We start from the raw sequence: 15,442 nt of genomic DNA on the forward strand, positions 1-15,442 counted from the left end.
TATGAATTTCTAGGTTAACTGGGAGAACATATGTTCTTCTTTGATTGGTTTGAGAATCATTTTCTAGAACAAAGGGAAATTTTTAATTTAAACAAAGCTTTTAAATGGAAACCGGATGATGGTAATGACATCGAATCCGTCCATCCTCCTTTAAGAAAAATTAATATTGATTTTCGCACTCGGATAATTCCTGCTGCACCTTTTAAGAAACCCTCTCTTGAAACCAGTGACGACTTTAAAGTAGAAAAGGAATTCAAAAAAATTATTGAGCAAAACAATTTTGCAAACCAACATATTTACACGACAGGCAAAAGGTTAAATAGGATCGAAACGACTATCGGTTCGACGACCTCTTCATACTCCACTCCTATCCAGCCAATTTCTACTCCTTCTTCTTCAACCACTTTTTAAGAATTTTGACATGCTGAAGAAATTCAGTAAAGAATTTTATGAAGCTCTTCAGCAAAAAAGGAATTTCTTTTTAAGAGAAAAGGAAAGAAAGCAAAAGTCTGTGGACTTTCCTTCTCAACAACCTGTTTTGACAACACCGGTGGTTGAAAAACCTTTAACAATTTCTACTCCAAAGGAAATTGCAATTTTAGATTCTGATCAAATTTTTGAAATTTTTGATACTCCAAAAATTTCTAATCTTGATTCCGAAGATACTCCTCAAATCAGCAGGATATCTTGGAAGGAACCACAAAAACTTTACTATTCACGCGCCACTCCTCCGGATCTCGTCAAGGAAGAATCCTCGATTGGGATTCAGAATAAATATTTTTCCGATGCAATTTATGAATGGAACATTGATGGTGTTTCTGAAGTAAATTTAATTCAAGTTTTGAGTCAGATAGTTATGTTAGCAACAACCTACAAAACCATTCCCGATACCACCGATCAACAAATTGCTTTTATGATTATCGCTGGTTTTTCCGGAACTTTGAAAGGTTGGTGGGATAATTATCTCACAGACAACCAACGAAACCAAATTTTGAATGCGGTCAAAATCGATGAAAACGATCAAACTGTTTTTTATGATGAAGGACAAAGAGTCCAAGATGTTGTTTCTACTTTAATATATTCAATTTCTCAACATTTTATCGATGATCCTTCTATCATTTGTGATCATAACTAGGATCTTCTTTCTAATTTAAAATGTCGATACCTAGGTGAATTTCGCGAGTAAAAAGATGTTTTCTTTCAACGCATTTTGCTCCGACCAGATTGTAATCAACCTTTTTGGAAAGAGAAATTTCTCACCGGTCTCCCGATTCTCATAGGAAATCAAGTCTGAAAACGAATCCGAGAGCAATTTGGCGAAGAAATACTTTTAATAATCTTTCTTATGGCGAACTCGTTTCTTATGTTTTTAAAACCGGATCTGAGATGTGCAATAATATTAAGCTGCAAAAATAGCTTAAAAAAGAGAAATCTCTTGGAAACAAGGGATTGGGAGATTTTTTCCGTCAATATGATCCATCTTATTCATTTTCTTCCACTTCTAAATCCAAATCAAAGTGCAAAGGAACTTGCCCTCCTGAAAAGATGGAATAGAAGAAAAAGAAAAATTTTGTAAAAAAATCAAATAAATTTTCTAAAAAGAAAAATTTTGATTCCAAACAACAAGTTGTGAAAAAAGATTTCTCTAACTTTACTTGCTACAATTGTGGACGAAAAGGTCATACCTGCAAATTTTGTAAAGTCTTTAAAAAGATTAATGAGCTTAAATTGGACGAGGAAACCCTTGACTAGTTAAATTAGCTCATGATTGATTCTAAGAGTGAGACTTCTGATTTCTTTGAACAAGAGGAAGAAGACGATGGTCACCAAATCAATGATTTAGAAAGTCCTTTTGATTCTGAACAAGAACCCGAGGATCCCGAAAAGGAATCCAAGGAAGTTTGTGTTTTGACTAAGGATGAAGAAGAAATTTTAGATAAAATTGAAAACCTTTCTGATTCTAAGATAGCCATGAATCGTTTTCAAAATACAAAATTTCTACTTCCAAACCTTTTGAGAATCCTTATAATCTGACAGATATTTTGAATAGAGGAAAAAAGCAATTTTCCCAACCAACAAATTCTAATGATCTGCAGTTTGAGATTAATGAATTAAAAAAGGAAATTCGTTTTCTCAAAATCAATCAAATTGAGCAGCATCAAGAATTTTTGGAATTCAAAAGACAAATTTTAAAAAGAAAAGAAACATAAACTAAGGATACGAAGGAATCGGATCCTTCATCTTTTCTTCACATGCTTTATGAAGTTACTTCAAAGAAATGGATAATAAACATTTCTATTAAAAACAATGATTTTGTTTTAAATACAACGGCCCTTTTTCATACTGGTGTAGATTTAAACTGCATTCAAGAAGGTTTAATTTCCACAAAATATTTTGATAAAACTACTGAAGCCTTGAAAATTGCTTCGGGTAGCCGTTTAAACATTCGTTACAAACTCCCAGAAGTTTTGGTCATTAAAGATAACATTTCTTTAAAGACATCCTTTTTGCTAGCTAAAGATTTAAAACAAAATGTTACTCTCGAAACTCCTTTCATAACTTTAATTCAACCTTTTATGGTTACTCGGGAAGGAATTGAGACAAACATTTTGGGAAATAAATTTTTTTTCCACTTTATTTCTAAACCTCGGACAAGGAATTTGAATATTTTGCGAGAACAGTCCATTAAAGAGATTAATTGTCTCATTCGAGATAAAGAATCTCATCTTTTATTTTTAAAAGAAGAACTGAAGTATATAAGGATTGAACAAAGGTTGGCTCATCCCGATATACAAAAGAAAATTCTTCTTTTAGAAAACAAATTGAAGATTGAAGTCTGTTCTACTCTTCCTAACGCCTTTTGGAATAGGAAGAGACATATTGTTGACTTACCGTATGAACTAGATTTTTCTGATAAAAATATTCCTACAAAGGCAAGACCTTCGCAAATGAATTCTGAACTTTTGAATTTATGCAAAAAGGAAATTGAAGATCTTTTACAAAAAGGTTTAATTCGCAAAAGCAAATCTCCCTGGAAATTGAAGATCTTTTACAAAAAGGTTTAATTGGAAAGAGGAGTCCCCGGATTAGTTGTGAATTATAAACCTTTAAATTCTGCTTTAAAATGGATTCGTTATCCGATCCCTAACAAAAAGGATCTTTTGAATAGATTGTGCCATTCTAAGAGTTTTTCTAAGTTTGATATGAAATCTGGTTTTTGGCAAATTCAAATTTCTGAAAAGGACCGCTATAATACGACATTCACTATCCCTTTTGATCAATTTGCATGGAACGTTATGCCCTTTGGTTTAAAAAAACGCACCTTCTGAATTTCAGAGAATTATGAATGATATTTTTAATCCTTATTCTAATTAGATCATTGTTTACATTGATGATGTTTTGGTATTCTCTTCTAATATTGATTCTCATTTTAAACATGTTAATCAATTTTTAAAAGTTACTAAACAAAATGGTTTGGCCTTGTCTCCAACCAAAATTTTGATGTTCCGGACAAGAATTAGATTTCTTGGGCATTATATTCAGCACAGTACTATCGTACCTATTGAGCGATCTATTCGGTTTGTGGATAAATCCCCTGACAAACCGAAAGACAAGACTCAATTGCAAAGATTTCTTGGAAGTTTAAATTATGTTATTGATTTTATTCCTAATATCAATATTATCTATAAACCTTTACACCAAAGGTTAAAGAAAAATCCAATTCCCTGGACTATTTTGCATTCTGACACGGTTCGCAAGATTAAAACACTCGTAAAAGAGATTCCATGTTTACATCTTATAGATCCTTCTGCTTTTAAAATTGTGGAAACTAACGCCTCTGACATAGGTTATGGAGGTATTTTGAAACAAAAGAATGACCTTGGAAAAGAACAAGTTGTTCAATTTATTTCTAAACATTGGAATGATACCCGGAAGAATTATTCCACTATTAAAAAGGAAACTCTTGCGATTGTTCTTTCTATTTCTAAGTTTCAAAGTGATCTTTTGAATAAGAAATTTCTATTAAGAATTGTCGCGACCTAAAAAATAAATTTTTAGGCTAATGGATTATCAGGTTAATTATTCAACTAACCCAATACGGATTCTCTCAAGCCCTACCAAATCGCAACATTGGTTAATTCAAATGATTTTAACTTTGGAGTCGCCACTAACCATTTTTGGTAGGTTGGTTAGAAATCTAAATAAAAATAGTGAGAGGACTATTCTTATTTCTACGAACCAGAGATTGTGGATTCGGGGACTTGATTACATTAACTAATTAAAGCTAATGCCCTTTCGGTACCTTAATTTCATGAAAGTCCTAAATTTGGCAACTTAGATTGAATCGTTCAAAGTTCAGAGGATGGAGTTTTTTTAAGATTTTCGCCTTTTAGATGCAATGCATGAATGACATGGATGCAATGACATGAAAATATCTAAATGACGAGATGATATGCAAAACAAACGAATTTAGAGTCAAGTTACCTTATATGCAAAAATTAACTAATCAAATTAATGCATGCAAAATGATGTATTCTAACTATATGCAATGGCAGTTTACATCAAGCAAAAATCATCGATGACATGGATAATACACAAGGAAGCATAGAAGCGAACAAACCAAATGTGCAAGAATCTAGTTCATTAGCTTTAAATGCATGAAGACTAAACATGATTTCCAAAAGGGATAGCATATCGTGACAGATGACATAACACGTAAAAATATGCGATGCATGATTTTCGAAAATATATGATGCATGATAACGCGATTTTTGAAAATATGGCACATGATACAAGTGATACTCGAAATATGCGCGTGAATGATATATGACATGCAAAGCAACATCCGATAAGCGAAACAAGGCGTGACCATTTATGCGAAAAATTAGAGCATACATGTATGTGATTTTCCAAAAATATGGTAGATGAGATGTGGTGATACTTGAAGATATGATACGCAAAATATGAAGTGAATATGCAAGATATGCAGATATAAAATTCGAAAATATGCATGATGATGAAGTGAGATATTCAAAATATGCATGGAATCACACAAGATAACATGAGCTGATCTTTTGGCTTCTTTTCCTCTGAATTTTCGGCCAAAACAAGATACGCATGAAGGATTTCCCTATTCAATTTTATCCCACATTGTCAAATAAGATAAGGCTTCTAAGAATCCTTATCTTCCTAAAAAGAATTATTAGATAGGGCTTTCTAAGAAAACCATATCTTACTAAATCTTTTAAGGAATTTTAATATTCATGGGATTCAATCAAAAATAAGATATCATTCGACGCCAAAGAAGATCTCTATCCACAATAAGAGAACAATCAAGAATAAGAAATCACGGATATCCATCTTCGTCCTTTTTCGAAAATTAAAATACCCAAAATCTAAAATCGGCTTATGAAGATAGCAAATCAGATCTAAATAGCAATAGATCAAATCAACTAACTTCCCATCTACTAAATTGGAGGGTCATACCCGAATGGCAACGGGTAAGGTTGTCCAACTTAACGTAGACGTTGCCTATTAGGAAAAAGATTTTTTCCTACTTTAGATTTAGGTATTTTATATTCAGAAAGATATACACAAAAGGTTTTAATTTTCTGATCAAAAGTTTATATCTTGCGATAGATATCAAATCATCCAAAATAGGCAAGACATCTAAAAGACTCAATCAATCAAAGATCAGAAATTTTTAAGCTTATCTTGCACATTGCTTTCCTGATTCGAACAGGACCAAGCTTACGGATCAAGGTCAGGATCTCGGACACCACTGCAGATGCTCTCGATGGCTCACGTTGGGAATCCTCAACTATATTGGTCGATGAACCTACAAGATAGAGGACGTAGGAACATGACTCACATGATATTAAGGCCATCGTTTGGTTAGCATGGCTCGGTGAAATTGGTATTGAGGTGTTGCCAAAATAAATTTCACTGCAAGTGATAATTAGCTAGATAGCAATTCAATGCAAATTGGGACAAAACACATGACGATAGCCACCCCCTTTTTTACTTTCGCTTGACCACCGTTTGGGGTTTTAATCCTCTGCAGAACCCTTGTAAAACTCCCTAATTCACCTGCATATAAAAGTACATGAAAAGATGAGAAATAGCAGGAAGTAGTTAGTGTTCATGTGGGTAATTTAATATTGGTAAAGAAAAGATGAAGATCCCCAAATATCGGTGTGTCGTTGAGATTCTCCTATCAATGAATGGAAGCCCCTCTCGTATGGCCGCCTATGAATGGCATCCCCTCTCTCTCTGCTATGTCTCTGAAAATTCTGAATGTCTTGGCCTCTAGAATCGAATTGCTCTCCAGATTTCTCTCCTTCTCCCTCCGTTTTTTGTACGTGAACTGTGTCGAAATTTGTCCACTGTTGACTAGTGTTGCTGGACAGCTTGAGCACAGCTAGAAACCACAGTAGCTCCAAAGTTGAAACACGTCAAGCGAAATCGCCAGGAGGACCTTCAAGAGAGGTTGACCGAGAGGGTGGAGAATGGAGCTTTTCCTCTTCCTCTTCCTATTTTGTTGAGCGTCCTCTCCTCTCTCTCTAATGGCCGTATATTGTGATTGTGTGGCCTTCAACGTGAATCTAAGAGAGAGAAGTTCTCTCTTTTCTGCCGTGTGTGATTTTTGTGGCCCCCCCTAGTTTGTGAAGCATAAGCATGCTTATATAGAAAAAATTAGGTCATGTTAGGGGCTCTAACTTATGACACTTTATGAAATAGACCCCGAATCAGAAGACCTTTTTTAATTAAACTCCGAAGGACTTAATCAGACCTAATCAAATTCAAATCAATCCATATTCCTTAAAAATTTCGCCACAAGCTCAATTCAGATAATTCAATTAAGTTCAAAACCTTGAATTAAGTCTATCCATCACTAGACCAATGAAAATGTGAATGCGATGTATGCTAAAATAAATATGAAAACTAAGTTAATTATTTTTTGTGGGAACTAAAGTTTAATTCCTGATTTTTATGCAAAATAAATGATTAAAAAGAAAAGTCAAAATTTAGGTGTCAACAAGAATTGATTGCAAATCTGCAAAAGACATTTTGCAGAAAGATATATTGAACATTGCTTCAAAACAGATTTTTACACGATGGCAAGCTATCCTTTTTGTCTTTGATTTTGATATAGATTTTATACATGGTGATTTAAATTCCCTTCCTGATTTTCTCACACGAGAATTTTTATAGGGAAAAAATCCTCCACCATGCCTCCAAGAAAAGACAAAGGGAAGGCCAAAGCCGCCCAACCGTCTACCCAAATAATTCCGGCCAAACTCACTCCAATCCGAAGCCGGCTTGAGGCCACCCGGTCTTCAGAGAAAATTTTGACCCAGCCTCAACCAAAAATGCCCTCTAGTCCAAGACAATCCTCTTTGACCAAACTTCTGAAAACTCCCAGCTCGGGGGATTCTTCCTCAGCCGTTATACCTTTTGAGAAATTTGCCATGATACCGCCAGAAATTTTGAAGTCCATGGGTTGTGAAATTGTGACTCCCGAAGAGGTACAGTCTCCCTCTCCTTTAAAACCCAAAAATCTTTTGAGTGAGATGGTTCTTCCGGCTTCGCCGATTCCTCAAAAAACTTTCAAAAACAAATCCAAGTTTTTTCCAAAACACTTGGCAAAAAATTTTACAGTTGAAAAGGGTTTCCATCACAACGACCCCCATATTTTTGCAACAAACATGTTTGGAGAAGATCAGCTTTTTACTCCACATGATGCTTTAAAAACAATTGAATATTATGAAAGAATTTTGGCACAAACTGAATCTATAAAATTTAGACATTTTGCTGATAACATGTTTGGAGAAGATCAGCTTTTTACTCCACATGATGCTTTAAAAACAATTGAATATTATGAAAGAATTTTGACACAAACTGAATCTATAAAATTTAGACATTTTGTTGATAACCGGAATCCGGATATCATTAACTATTCCACTACAAAAATTATGAGGGTCATTCACCCTTCAGAATGGGATATTTCTCCTAAAGCGCCAGTCAAATTCAATACTCGGTTAACTGAAATTCTTTCTACAAGACCCTCTTTTACATATTTTGACTATGAACAGGCCTGGTGGAATACTTTCTTGAGACAAAACCCTAATAGAACCCATACTTGGTTGTTCTATTTTGAAGAAAATTTTGACATTACTACCTTACCATACTGGTTTATACGTTGGTGGGACCATTTTAGCCCTCTTACGGACATACTTCCCCAAACAATTTTTGAATCCTACTGTATTTTTAAATCATCTTACATACCTACACCTACCGAAAATGTGTATCCGGCCTTTCTAATGGTCTCGGCCACATTCCATATCTCATGGGTTTCAGCCTAGGATTTTGAGTATCGTGCAAGAGTACCTGGCTCCACGGTTGTGATCCTTTCCAGATGATTCAAAACTAAGTGGTGGGATGGTTTTAATTTTTGGGAAAACTGTTCAATAGCAAGTGTACAAAATTGGATTCAATCAAGACAGGTTAAATCCAGGACACCTGCTCCAAATACATCATTTTTACATGATCATTTGATAGCTGTATCAAGATTGGCGGGAGCTTCTACAGAAGAAGATTTCTGACAAATGATGAAAAAGGCTGTCGAAGATTATGAAGATACCAGGAATTCACAGGCAGAATCTCATCATAGTGGAAACACAAATGAAGATGACCGCTACTGAATTCTTCATGGTATAAAATGGGCAGACGTCGCTGAAGCGGAAGATGTTGAAGACTTGGCGTCTAATTGACTTTTGATGTATTTTGATACCGTGTACACTGTAGCAACTTCACCGTAGCACTATACACTGTAGTGGCTTTTTAATTTTAATCGTACACTGTAGCATTAAACTATAGCTACAGTAGAATTTTGTTTTTAAATATCCGAATGCTGAACATTACTCGGCAGAACATTCGGAACCCGGAGAGAAAAACACAGAGCTCGGTCCTCTCGTTCCCTCTCGTGACTTTCTCCGGATCTTCTCGCCCCTTTCTATAGCTCCTCACAAGCAATTCTCGGAGAGATATGTTTATCCTTTCTATCTTTCTACCCATTTTGAAGAAGCCTTTTCTATACTTCCTGGAAGATTTCCAGTGAGTACCCATTTCTACCCATATCTTCCCTAATCTCTTCTAATTTTCTCTTCTTCTACTCCGATCTACTCCGGATCTTTCTGTTTTTGGAGTTTTTATGCACGGATCTACGGATCTTTTGTTGTAAACTTTCAATTTTATGAATAATATTGTGAAGTTTTCATATTTCTAGCTTAATACCCACGGATCGCAGAAGGCTCTGCCTCCTACTTGTGGAGTTACAAGCTATGTCTTCTATATTCTGCAGTTTACTTTCTACATTTTAAATTCTTGTACTTTAAATTACTATAATCACGACAAAACCCCAGAATCGGAAGGCCGTGCCTCCTGCTGGTGGTAATATATTTATGATTTAAATTGATCTGGACATTAAGTGAACAGAGTGCGGAGTCCATTGGGAGCCCGCCCCTCACTTTGATTAAGTTCGGTGAGATTTGTTCTTAATATCCTGACCAAAATCAAGTTGGATCTTGCATTCATATGCATAATCTTCTGTTTCTTTTTATATTTACTATCTGTCTACGTACTTTCATCATTCTCCTTTTGTTATTTTGTATACATTCTTTAGTTTCTTTTATTTGTGAATTTGGTGAGTGGTTTAATTTGGATATTCCAATTGACATCCTTTATGATATCCATTTCCATCCTTTTGAGTAATCTTCAGTCATAATTTCTATTTTATGCTCTGGTTTATCGATCCTAGTCTCCTTATGGTAATACATATATATATGGACAGTCTTTCTTTTTAATGTTGATCAAATTGCTAGTTTAAAGTTGCCGGAATTTACAGGAACTGGATGGACCAAATTCGAGAATTGCAGACTACTTCGACATAATTGCAGGGACAAGCACGGGTGGATTGGTGGCGGCTATGATAACAGCACCCAATAAGGATCATCGTCCGATGTTTGCTGCCTGTAACATTACTAAATTTTACTTAGAGCATTGTCCTGAAATATTTCCCCAGAAAAAGTAAGTAATGTTAACTCCTTTTCTTCGTTTCTTAAATATAATCTTCAAGTCGCTTGAACATTCAAGGAATAATCTAAGGAGCAAAGGGCGATGGAGAAGTCCCTTCAAATGCCTGTAACCGGGACAAATTAGTATTACATTCATGCGTTGCACTGGCATGTATTTTTTACTTGAATAAAATTGGAATATTTATTTTACTGTAAGTTAATCGTTATATCGTATACTATTGCCTATGAAGAGAATATATGTCAATAATGTAAGATATTGAGCCTCGATAATAAGTAGAAAATTCATAATTGTCCGCGTTATATGACATAAGGAAATTTCAAATGTGATCATTCTTTTTAAGGTCATACTTAATGGGGAGAGAGTATCCTTCCCTCAATAATAAAATTCTTTTTAAACATCTCAATTCATAATTGTCGGTGTTATATGACATAAGGAAATTTTCATATGTAATCAACAACCTTACTATATTACAACATTTCGATTCAATTCTAATACTTACTAGTATCCTTCCTCTCAGTAAAATTAAGCTTGTCATCTCTCTCCTTGACATAGCATATTTGTTCTAAATTTCCAAAAACAAATTAGTTATCTACAGCATTCTTGTGAATCATCACCGGTGTTCTCTTGAATTAGTCAAAATAAAAGATGTCTTAATTCCAACCAAATCTATGTTTCAAAGTCGAAAAATATATTTGCTTTCGAGATGATGAATTCATTCAGATGTTTAAAATATAACGTCATTAAATTTGAGTCGTTAGAAAATCGTCAATTTGTTCTTTTATCTAAACTTTACATAATTTTGATGAGAATCAAAATCTAGCTTGTTATAGTATCTTTGCATTTAAACTGCTTATTCATAGAAAAAGTTCAGAACTCATGGTTTTCGAGCAATATTAATAACTTTATTCCATATTGAACAATAAAAAAAAGTTTAGTCTTGATCTTCCCCTTTCCCCCCTTTTTAATCTTGTTTAGTCTTTATGGTCTTAAGATTGGAAGGAACAAATGAGCTACCATCCTGAATTTTGTTTTTTATTTTATTTTTTTTATTTCAAAGACAAAAAGTGAACTGTTCTATTGAAGTTAGGAGCAAGAAAGAATAAAACTATAAATTCATTACCGAGATAGAAAAGTAGCAATTCATTGGTGATTAATCTTCCCAAAAAATTTGTTACTAAATATCAGTACATGCTTAACAAAGTTAAAGTGCAATTTGTTCAGTTAACAGAAAAGGAATGTATCATAGCCAAAAAGATATGCAAATAGTGCCTCCGTTAAATCAAACGTGTCCAGTGAAGTCACTTGCTACTAAGGCCACGTATGTTTTGCGAAAACTGTGAAAATTTTTAACAATATTTTCTGAAAATGACTTTCTTTGCCAGGATTGCTAATATGCACGCTGTTGTACGGCCAAAGCTAACGTGAAAAAATTTTGTAATTTTTTTAAATCTAATTCTTTAATAATTTTTTAATTTAATTTAATTTTTTCTTTCCTTTCTTTTCTTTCTTTTTCATTTTTTTCTTCCTTCAACGCGACAGGTCGGTAATGGCAACAACCGTGCTCAAGCTCGCTAGATCTAGCAAGGTGGAGCCTCTCCTAAGGCTAGCGAGGCTGAGTTTGTCGGGATCTGATGGGGTTCAAACTCACCGGCCGGGATCTAGGGAGCCTCAAACTCCCCAACCTCTGACAAGCCGGCTTCGAGAGAGCTCGAGGCTTGTCGGGATCTAGCGACCTCGAGCTCACCGGCCCGTGTCTGTGGCTAGTCACTGGCCATCACCAAGGCTGAGTGATCGCCGAGAGAGGAAGAAGAAGGAAGAAGAAAAAGAAAAAGAAAGAAAAGAGAAAAGAGAAAAAAATTAAAATTAAAAGTGTTTATATCACAAAAAAAATCTCAAACTGATGCACCTTTGAAAAATTTACACCAAACTATTTTTTGGACTTTTTTTACCACAAAAAATCTCAAACTAGTGCACGGGTGACAAATTTACTCCAAACTATTTTTTTAATCACCAAAAATCCTCAACTAATATGTGCCAAATTTATCCCAAACTAATTTTTTTGACCACCAAAAACCCAAGCTAGTACACTTGTGACAAATCTATACTTCGTTAGTTTTCGTTAAATTTTACTATCAAATTGCTGAGTTAGATGACACGTGGTAGTTGACGGGTATAATAGTTTGAGATTTTTATTCTCTGTTTGTCACAAGTATATCAATTTGTGATTTTTTGTGGTATTAACACAATTTAACGAAAAATAACGAAGGATAAACTTATCACAAGTATACCAGTTTGAAATTTTTGGCAAGAACAACATTAGTTTGGGGTAATTTGTCACGGGTATGTCAATTTGTGGATTTTGGTGGTTAGAAAAATGGTTTTGGGTAAATTTGTCACAAATGTACAAATTTGGGGTTTATTGTGGTCAAAAGCTAGTTTTAGGTAATTTGTTACGGGTATGTCGGTTTGAAGTTTTTTATGATCAAAAAAATTATTTTGGGTAAATTCTTCATAGATGTACTATTTGAGATTTTTCATTATATTAACTCAAATTAAAATTAAAGATTGAATATTAACAAATTAAAATTTTAAAATTTTGGCCTCATTGGATAAGGGCACGAGCACTCGGGACCCAAGGCTCAGCCTCAATATTACCGAGCCTAGTGTCGCGGGCATAGACATTGGTGTCCGGAGACCGGCCTCGATGGACCCGGACTAGGTTTACCTGAGTCCCGAGCCTAGGCATTGGCTAGCCTTGCTGCCAAGGATCCGAGAACAAGCGTTATGGTTCTTGTACCCAAGCGTAGAGTTTCTAGTCCAAGCACAAAAAATGATTTTTGATTTTCTTAAGTTGAAATCATTTTCCTAAACTTAAGCTTTGGTATGAAAACATTATCAATTGACTAGGAAGACATTTTCGATTGGCTCATTTTCTTAAGCGGTCCAAATGCTGGAAAATGAGAAAAATATTTTCTGCGAAAGAAACGAAGCCTAGATATTAATGTCGGTATCCCTTTCATTGGATTGATTTGTTTAATGAACTGGACTCACATTTGATATTATTATTCACTATATCCTGGTCTCAAGCAAGTTTCTAACGTGTCTTATTTAACTTTTAAACAGTCGCAATTCCATTATAAGTTCGATAAGAAGCGGGTTAGGCGCAACCATGGGGCCAAAGTATGACGGGAAGAAGTTGCGATCCTTAGTCAATCGCTTGCTCGGAGACACCGCTCTCAGTCAAACCTTGACGAACGTCGTTGTCCCGACTTTTGACATCATGCGCCTCCTACCGGTCATCTTCTCTACCAACGACGTAAGAACCCGAACTTGTCCGCATAACCATGATTTCTCCGACTCTAGATAGATACCGATCCTTATACTGTCGGTTTAATTTGGATTCCCTCATGTCCCTTTTGAGTTTCTTATAATCGATGGGGGACAGGCAAGAGCAAATCCTCTAAGGAATGCACGGTTGGCAAATGTTTGCATCGGCACCTCCGCAGCTCCGACGTACCTCCCGGCGCACTACTTCGAGACTAGAGACGAGAATAGAAAGACCCACGGCTTGTTAACACAAAGAGATTTCGAGGAAGAATGTATTCCATAATTTTCTGTATATTTTCTTCATATATTTTACAATGACCTCCATAGGGAAACTGAGATCGATAGACTCTTGCATAAGAAAACAAGATATGAAAAGTGTGCAGAAATGATTGATGAGGAGAATGATGAAAGTATGCAAAAGAAAACAAGATATGGAAAGTGTGTAGAAATGATTGATGAGGAGAATGATGAAAATATGTAGAAGAAAACAAAATATGGAAAGTGAGTTTGAAATGATTGGTCGGAATAAAAGAAACGCACGACACTACCTATTCTGAGGTTTACAAACGTCTTTGTTTATGGAACCGTCTAAACGAAGGGCTGTATTCGTTATAAATATTAAAAAGTTCACAAAGATTACAGATTATAGTTATCAAAATGTCGATACTTGTCGGTAATATTATAACGAGTCGGATAATCATAAGTAAAACCACCAAGTAGGAGGCACAGCCTTCCGATCCGGGGTATAGCAATATAAAGTACAAAAATCAAAATGCAGAAAATAAACTGCAGGATATAAAAGGCAAAGCTTGAAACGCCACAAGTAGGAGGCAGAGCCTACCGCAATCTGTGGGTGTGAAGCTGGAAATGAGAAAACTTCACAATGTATAACACGAAGTCAAAAGATTACAAAGAAAGATCCGTAGATCCGTGCTTAAAAACTCCAAAAACAGAAAGATCCGGAGTAGATCCGAGAAGAAAAGATATAAAATCAAAACAGATCGGGGAAAGATCCGGGTACTTCTTGGAAAATCTCCAGGAAGTAAGAGAGGGAGTCTTCAAGGTAAAGGGGTTAGCTCCTTACTAGGGTCGGCTAGGAAGGATGGTCGTCCAAAGGGTTAGAAGGGATGGAAGGAATCTGAACTCTCAAGGTGTGAGGGAGAATCTTCAGAAGAGTTCCCGAATGAGGGAGGAGACGTCCCGCCTCCAACATCTTCTATTCGTCTATTTAAAGAGAAATTTCACTGTAGCTATAGTGCTACGGTTTAAAATTAAAAAGCCGCTACGGTGTACATTATGCAGTGAAAGTCTACAGTACACATCGTACATTATACGGTATTTAAGTATCTGATGCCAAGTCTTCGATATCTTCTTCCTCGTCCGCAACGTCTGCCTGATTGATACCGATACCGGGTAGTATTCCATAACAGTCGTCTTCATTAGTGTTTCCACTATGGTGTGAACCCGCTTGGGAATTCCTGGTGTCCTCATAGTCTTCAACCGCTTGTTTCATCATCTTCCAGAAATCGTCTTCGGTAGATGCTCCCGCTAGTTTGGAGACAGCTATCGATCGGTCATGCAAAAAAGTCGTCTTTGAGACGGGCGTGCTGGATTTAACCTGTCGTGATTGGATCCATTTTTGCACACTGTCTATGGAACATTTGTCCTAGAAGGTAAAGCCATCCCACCATTTTACCTTAAACCTTCTGGATAAAATCACAAAAGTAGATCCGGGAGTGCCTACTTGGTATTCAAAGTCCCAGGCAAGTACCCGGGAGATACGAAAGGTGGTTGAGAAAAGTAGAAAAGCTGGATATGTCTTTTCTACTGGAGTTGGTGTATAGGATGATTTGAAAATTCGGTAGGACTCAAAAACGTTTTGGGGAAGTATGTCAGTAAATGGTCCAAAATGATCCCACCACCGTATGAACCAGTATGGTAGGTTTGAAATGTCAAAATTGTCTTCAAAGTAGAACAACCAAGTATGTGTTCCATTGAGATTTTGTCTGAAAAAGGC

The 15,442-nt window shown here is 35.6% G+C and overlaps 1 pseudogene; it reads left to right on the forward strand.

The window, feature by feature from the left end:
* Window positions 1–15,442, forward strand: part of LOC115746949 — a 31,995-nt pseudogene that overhangs the window by 9,011 nt on the left and 7,542 nt on the right.

Source organism: Rhodamnia argentea, chromosome 11, assembly GCF_020921035.1.
Source record: "Rhodamnia argentea isolate NSW1041297 chromosome 11, ASM2092103v1, whole genome shotgun sequence".
NCBI lineage: Eukaryota > Viridiplantae > Streptophyta > Magnoliopsida > Myrtales > Myrtaceae > Rhodamnia > Rhodamnia argentea.